General features: G+C 46.1%; 1 protein-coding gene across 1 annotated transcript in view; it reads right to left on the minus strand.

The window, feature by feature from the left end:
* Positions 1-7,601, minus strand: part of LOC129731069 (protein dachsous) — a 254,490-nt gene extending 246,889 nt beyond the window's left edge. The window contains exon 1 of the mRNA XM_055690810.1: positions 5,199-7,601. The gene's annotated coding sequence lies outside the window, so the exon portion shown is untranslated. The remainder of the gene's footprint in view (positions 1-5,198) is intronic.
* Between the last annotated feature and the right edge of the window lie 329 nt (positions 7,602-7,930).

Below are 7,930 nucleotides of genomic sequence, written 5' to 3' on the forward strand. Positions count from 1 at the left end.
GGCTGGGAAACCGCCAGGGGACCCATCGGCATATAGGCCTATCTGCCTGCTGGACACCGCGGGCAAGGTGCTTGAGAGGATCATCCTCAACAGACTGGTGAGGTACACGGAGGGTGTACACGGTCTGGCAAGTAACCAGTTCGGCTTCCGGAAGGGCAGGTCCACGCTGGACGCAATCTCTTCCGTCATCAAGACGGCGGAGGTAGCAATCCAGCGCAAGAGAAGGGGAATACGCTACTGCGCAATCGTCACGCTCGACGTGAAGAATGCGTTCAATAGTGCCAGTTGGGACTCCATAGCGCTCGCGCTCAGGAGCATCCATGTACCGGTGTCGCTGTACAAGATTCTGGAAAATTATTTCCAGAATCGAGTACTTGTTTACGACACAGAGGAGGGTCAGAAGTGCGTCCCAATTACCGCAGGAGTTCCGCAAGGTTCTATCCTGGGCCCGGTGTTGTGGAATGTCATGTATGACGGAGTGTTAAAACTCAAGTTCCCTGTAGGGGTTGTGATCGTCGGCTTTGCAGACGACATAACGCTGGAGGTTTACGGCGAGTCTATCGAGGAGGTCGAGTTGACGGCCGCGCACTGTATACGCAAGGTCGAGGACTGGATGCGCTCCAGGAAACTGGAGCTCGCGCATCATAAGACGGAGGTCATGGTTGTGAACAACCGTAAATCGGAGCAACAGGCGGTGGTCAGAGTCGGAGACTGCACCATCACCTCGAAGCGATCCCTGAAGCTCTTGGGGGTTATGGTGGACGACAAGCTCACGTTCGGGAGTCACGTCGACTATGCCTGTAAGAGGGCCTCATCGGCTATTGCAGCACTATCTCGTATGATGTCCAATAGCTCAGCGGTTTATGGCAGCAAGCGAAGACTTCTTGCCAGCGTGGTTTCGTCCATACTTAGGTATGGTGGGCCAGTGTGGTCCAGAGCGCTAGGTACTAACAGTTACCGTGGCAAACTGGAAAGTACCTACAGGCTCATGTGCCTGAGAGTTGCGAGTGCGTATCGTACGGTGTCATACGATGCAATATGTGTCTTGTCCGGCATGATGCCTATCAGCATCGCCATCAAGGAGGACAGAGAGTGTTTCGACCAACGTGACACAAGGGGCATACGAGGTACCAGAAGGTCATTCTCGATGCTCCGTTGGCAGAGGGAATGGTCTAATTCCACAAAGGGCAGATGGACGCACCGACTCATACCGGAGATATCCGGCTGGGTCGGGAGACGACATGGCGAAGTGAACTTCCACCTGACACAAATCCTGTCAGGCCATGGTTGTTTCAGGCAATATCTGCACAGGTTCGGACACGCGGTGTCCCCCATGTGTCCCGAGTGCGTGGAGGAGGAGGAGACTGCTGAGCACGTCTTCTTCGTATGCCCCCGTTTCGTAAGAGCGCGGAGCAACATGATGGCTGTGAGCGGGCCTGGCACTACTCCGGACAATCTAGTCCGGAGGATGTGCGACGACCCGGACATCTGGAACGCGGTCTGTGCGGCCGCCTCTCAGATTGTTCTGGAGCTGCAACGTGTGTGGCGGGTCAACCACCAACACGCCAGTGGTAGCTAATTACCAGTCTCCAGGTAGTTAGCTAGGAGATTATAAGAGTAAAGAGGGTGCATCACGCACAAAAGCCACTTCCCGACGTAATACTTAACAGTCGTTCCGGGAAGACCAGGGCTGGAGACTGGAGGGGTTTTAGTGGGTCGGGACAGGGATAAGTAGGTGTCTGGGGGAGTGTAACTACCCCAGCATCTCTCCCCTAGTCTCATCCCCACACCCTGAGTTCTCTTCTCAGGTGTCTGTTTGCAGATTTCCCCGCCACCTTTAAAAAAAAAAAAAAAAAACACCGTGCGATGGAAGGCGTGATCCCAGGGATTTTTCGCCTCAAAAAAATCTCTCGGTGTCGGCTAGGATTCAATCTAGACTGTCCGACACCCCACAACCATCAACGCCTATGTCGGCGTTAGAATTTGAATTCAGTCACTAAAAAAATCATGACGAAGTGGAAATATATAAGATAAATATAAAATTGATTGTTCCGATCAATTCTTCTACAATGATTTTGTCTCACGCTATCATGTATTGCTATATTCGGCGTGACGAGAAATTATACATTATAACTAGCCCTGTTTAACAATATCATTTTACGATATACTTGCGGTAGTGTTTATGGCTTGTCCCTTTGAACTGGACATAAATCTCGGTATTCTGTCCTACCGTGACAGAACAACTATATATTTCTCATAAGACCGAGAAGGCGTCTGCTAGAGGGTACTGAAGAAAATATTTTCCAAGGTTAACTTAAAACTCTGTACTTGCATCGATATGAACTCATTGAGCTACTCATGAGCTGCTCTAAACCATGAAAAGTCTAAACTCAAGAGCTTTATTTATTAATTTGATATCACCGTAGTTCGTTAAGTTAAAAATTGGGAACTTTCATTGCCACGTTCAGTTTTTATGGCATTTAAGTTTGCAATTTTCAACCCACCAGGATACTAAAGGGTTTTCCAATAAGAGCGCTACAAAAATAGACCGACAGGAACAGCAAAATGATGCCATGTTTTTCCCGCTCTCTTTACATTTCTCTTCAGTAAGGTTTGCCATTTCATAATGGAAAGATACACGATCCAACAACAAGTCCTTAAATTAACTGCCGCAATTTGGAGTTTTATTGGCTTTCACTTCAGGAGCGCTACATACAATTTATGGTCGTCATAATCGTCCTGCCTGATCAACAATTGAGCGTCTAGTGGAAAAATTTGAATCCACGGGCACATTACTGTGCCCCGTGGTATTTTCCGACTCCTAACAGGCGATTCGAAACCGTAAACGTCTGATCTCCAGGAGGAGCAGCCCAAACAGCGTCTGTTTCGAAACGAGAGGCTGAGAAATGCTGTATCCCGCCAGCTACACCCAAGATGGTAAGGTAGCCTGTCCTAACCATGAGCAACGAAATGAGAAATACGGAACGGATCAATCTGTAAAGACCTAGGCTACGAACACGGAAACAGAAAATGGTAAACGATTGGAAATTGGGTCCTTGGAACGTCCGATCTTTCAATTAACCAGCGTAAGCTGGCTAGCTTGCTCGAGAACTATAGAGGCAGGGAGTTGAAATCGCAGCGATTCAGGGAGTTCGGGAGCCTAATTGCCTATTGCACATACTTCTTTTAAGCACCACATCTACTACAGTAGTGGCAAAGTAGCGGAACGGGTAGATGATATTGTAGTGCTGGGAAATCAGAAAACAGGAGTCATCCGGTGGGGGCCCGTAGATGATCGTAAATACGTGTTAAGGATTTAAAGCAGTTTCTTCAACTACAGTTTAATGCCCATAAACACATACCAGTCCCATATGGATTTCCATCGTTTTTTTTTTATTCTCGCTTATTTTCCGTCGGTCTAGTTCCGCCACTGTTGTTGTGCCAATCACCGACGCCCGGGGAGGCGATTCCACCCAGGACCCTAACTCACGACCCGTTGATTAACGGACGCCACCGGCTTTACTTCCTCATGCGATGGAAGGCGTGATCCCAGAGATTTTTCGCCTCAGAAAATCTCCCGGTGTCGGCTAAGATTGAATCTAGACCAGTTGGGTTGGTTGTGAGTGGATCACACCACCTCACAACCATCGACACCTATGTCGGCGGTGGGATTCGAACCCAGGCGTCGAGCGTGGTTGGCGGAGACGTTACCAACCACGTTAGGCCCCCGCTCTTTCATCGTTTTTGAGTTAAATATCAGAATCCTATCCGAAAAAGATATAGAAAAAAAGTTGAATCGACCATATACCGAACGTTATAATTTTTTTTATAGGAGGCTGTGTTTGTCAGTTTCATACCGTCCTACAACTTCTAATTTGTGTCATGTCGTGGTCCTAGTTTCCAGAAGGATTGAAAATTCGCTCTCACAGAGGTAAATAGAAAGAAAATTTTGATCAACTGTCAAATTGACTAAGGCGTAGGCCGCTGAATTAGATAAAAATATATGTTAGTTTTTAGTTGGTAAAACTATTGGTAAATTTATAACGATGCTCAAATAATTCCGCAAGTCTTTCGCAAAGAAAATGTCTTCTGATTGAGGACGGGTTCTGAACACAATTCTTATAAGGTCTCGCAATTTTCGGTTTTTTTCTTAAAGTAGTAGTTCAATAACCCAGATAGAATAATATAGACACAAAAATAAGCTCTTCGAGCTGTTTTTTTTTAAATTCACATAATTTGAACTGCATCGTTTCTATAAAAGAAGAATTACTGTAATTACTCATCCGCATTTAAAATGAAGCGCCGCAAAGCTTAGAAGTAGTAGGAAAAGCTTCATTTCAATGGCTTCTCAGTTTCTTGAGAGTGTAAGAAATATTTAACAAGTAGATGAACCGTCAGAATTAAATATTCAATAAATCGTCAGTACAGATAATTGACAGAGATCTCTCAATTATTATTTCTGCCTAAATGTTGTTGCAATGATGCATTGTTGCAATGCCAAGTGCAGTAAACCATGCGTTAATCGCACACAATGTTGCCAACCTGCCCTCTACTACGCTGTCAAATCGTCCGATTAGATCCCCAGCGAAAGTTTAGCAGACTTCGACCGGCGTACCGTTTCGAAACGCTCTTTAAATAACAAAATTAGTTCCGTTCCACCTCAAGTCTAGAACAGTTTTAATTTATAAAATGTCGTCGGTCGCGCAATCAGTCCGGCGGGCAACCCGATGCAGCAGTTATCATAAAGATGGCGATTACCGCAATTCGTGTGTCAGCAACCGACGAACGGCCGACGGAGTCGGTTCTCGATGGGGTGGTTGCAAAACAACAAATAGTCTTGGATGCCACGAAGCGAGCAGCGATAAAAAATAACTAATCCGACATTTACCAAACCAATTGCGCTTGATTGAACAGGTTAGCATGTCGGTAAACTGGGGCTCGCCTGCCACTGTTAAGATATGAGCGATTGAAAATTTACAAGACAAAAAGTTGCCGACGGGTTTCTTTTGAAAAAAAGGTTTTGCACAAATTTCTCTATAATTAGCCAACAACAGAGCAGGCCGAAGCTCGAAACTAAAATTAAGTTAAGGTTTCTTGTGTATCACACGTTGAAGTCTTCCCAAAGCACAAAAAAAAAACAAAAAAACAAAACGGGTTTACATTCTAGCACTGATCGTTTCAAAATTGTCAATAATTACCTTAATCTCGGAGTTGAAGTGAAGCGTTTAATCCCTTAATCCCGCTTATTACTATTTCTCCGCTACGTTGCAGGCGCTTTTGTTCTTCTGGTGGGGTGGAACGTGGGTTGTCTAGCTTGCTGCGATTCTAGCCATTCCCCGGAGTTGGGCGAATTCTTCTCGCTCGTAAAAGCCTACTAACACCGCTGCAGCACTTTCTTCGCCTTCCTCTTTCTCGCTTTCTTTCCCCCGGGTTTCTGCCCAACTTGCCCCCCGCCTTCCCTTCGGGTGGGATTTGAAATCTTCACTTCCTTATTATTTAAATATCTTCTCGGCAGCTTAGCGCTATTTCTCGCTATTTCCGTGGGCTGGCTGCGCACACCGCAATCGAAACAAATCAACACTTCATCATCATGATCGACTTGAGCTTTTCTCTTCCTCTGTGTTTCTTGCTTCTAAGCATGAACAAACTACAACAACAGCAACAACAGAAAAAAACAACGACCCGTGCTTCACAGCAGAAAGGAACGAACATCCGAAAACTGGCACTGCTACTTTTCTCGAATTTCTACCACTTCTCCGGGGCTCGCCGAACTTTCTTCCACACCCGAAACATCCGAAAAATATCGCTGGCAAGCTGGAGCCTGCTTTTTTCAAATCCTACCGATGATGCTCACACGGAGCAAAAGCTTGCGAATGTTGCGCCCGAAAGAGGGAATACTAAAAATACATTTAATCTCACTTTGTTTTAATCATATACGCAAAATCAAAATGTATCCGAAAAATTTTGTGATTAAAATTCCTATTTGCAGCTACAAAAATTTCCTTTTAAAAAATTCTTTCTCGTACTTTTTTTTCCCCGTCCTGCGTCACCTTCACTTTATTCCGCAGCCTCTCTCTCTCTTTCTTTCATTCGCTCGCTCGTAGCCTGTTTCTTTTCCTTCGATCTTCACTCTGGTTTCCTCACTACACACAACAACACTCTTTTCGCTTCGGTTTTTCTCTGTTTGACTTTATTTTATTATAAAAATATTTTTGTATTTCACTTTGTATTACATCCTCACTGTTTTGCGCGCTAGCAAGTCGCTGTCGTCGTTGTTTTCGACGTTTCTTCCTAGTCGTCGTCGTCGTCGTAGCAACCACCGTCGCGGGTCTTCTGCTCTTCACTCGCGCACTTGGATGCCCTTTTCTCCCTGGCTATCTTTCTTCGCTCGCTCGCTCGTTCGTTCGCTCACTTTGCGCACAGCTCGCGCCAAACTGTGTATAAAACAATATAATGAGATATTTCTCATGAAAAGAAGGAAAAAATAACCATCGCCGCGGAGGAACTACTGCCAGCGAAATGCAGAAGATGACGGCGACTCCAAAACAAGCGGAAGAAGAAGAAGACGACGGGGAGGCCCCCAATAAGAACACTCCGCGAGAGCACGTTTGTAATTGTAAATGAAAATAAATAATTTTTTTTATACGTGTTGAGCGCACTCCGCTGTTCACTCCGCTGTTCACTCCGGCGACCCAACAAACCGAAGGTATACAAACATTCGTGAAAAGATATTCCACTTTTCTTTCACTGAGGCTGATTTCTTGCAATTCCTGCTTCTGCGCGACTCGTTGTTCTCCTGGGCCGAACGATCAGAAGGACACACAGCTCAGGATGATTTCACACCCAGCAAGCAAGTTCCGAATTTTTGCAGTTGCCTACCGATCGGAATTTCGAGCTTCTCGTGCTACCCAGCTGTCCAAGCCTCTTAAATATGGCTGTGACAGCATCCGCCATCGATCGGACTACTTCGATTTTTCAAGTTTGCTTGCACCGTTGCGCCTACTGATTAGCCTCCTATATTATATAGATCTATAACCCACTGATCACACAGTTTTCAAACTTCCTGTCCATTCAGCGTGTGGTCAAAGCGAGACCCTAGGATTTAGACACTCGAAAAAAACAAAACCCCAATCTCGCCGTTTGTCCAAATTCCTAAGCGAAATTTTTACCTCCTTCGAGCCGAGCTCTAAATGTGCGGTGTTAATTTAAAATGTATCCCTTGTCTTGTCTCGCACTCGTGGCCGCTCTTCTTTGCATCTCGGGATCGAAACCGTTCCCGCACATATACACAACACACGGGTCCGATCAACTGCTCTGGCTGCTGGAACGAACCGAACGGGGTCCACACTGTGCCATGTTATTTCATTCCATTAAGAAAAACTAGCTCTCCTCTAATGCTGTGTGCTGCCTTTCTTTATTTTATTCAGGCTCCTCTCGGCCACCCTCTTCACCATCGGACCGTCGGATTCGCTGGCCAACAAACAGTCCACTCCACACGGGTCTGGAAAATCAGAAATATTTCTCGCGCGCGCGCGTACCTCGAATCGAGCTCTCGAACTTGCACGGATCGGACGGACGGACGGACAGCTTCAATCCTACACCTCGACGTTTAAAGAACTGAACTCAAGACGGTGGAAACTATTTCTCCAAACTCGAAACTCCACTGCAGTCGGTGTTCTTCGCTTCACACGGGCAAACACACGCACACACACAACCGTAAAACTACCTGAGCAAACTCATGCAATCCGACTGTCGATCAATGGTAGCAGGATCAAAGCAAGCGGGGAACCCGCCTATGTTGCACAAGTCACTACCACCTCGATCGAGCTCTCGATCGATAACTCTACCTGTCCATAAACATATACAGGACTCCAACGCACCAATACACACGCAGCATCCCAGTCGTAGCCTGCTTTGCGCAATGGAAAGA

This window comes from Wyeomyia smithii, chromosome 3 (assembly GCF_029784165.1).
Source record: "Wyeomyia smithii strain HCP4-BCI-WySm-NY-G18 chromosome 3, ASM2978416v1, whole genome shotgun sequence".
Classification (NCBI taxonomy): domain Eukaryota; kingdom Metazoa; phylum Arthropoda; class Insecta; order Diptera; family Culicidae; genus Wyeomyia; species Wyeomyia smithii.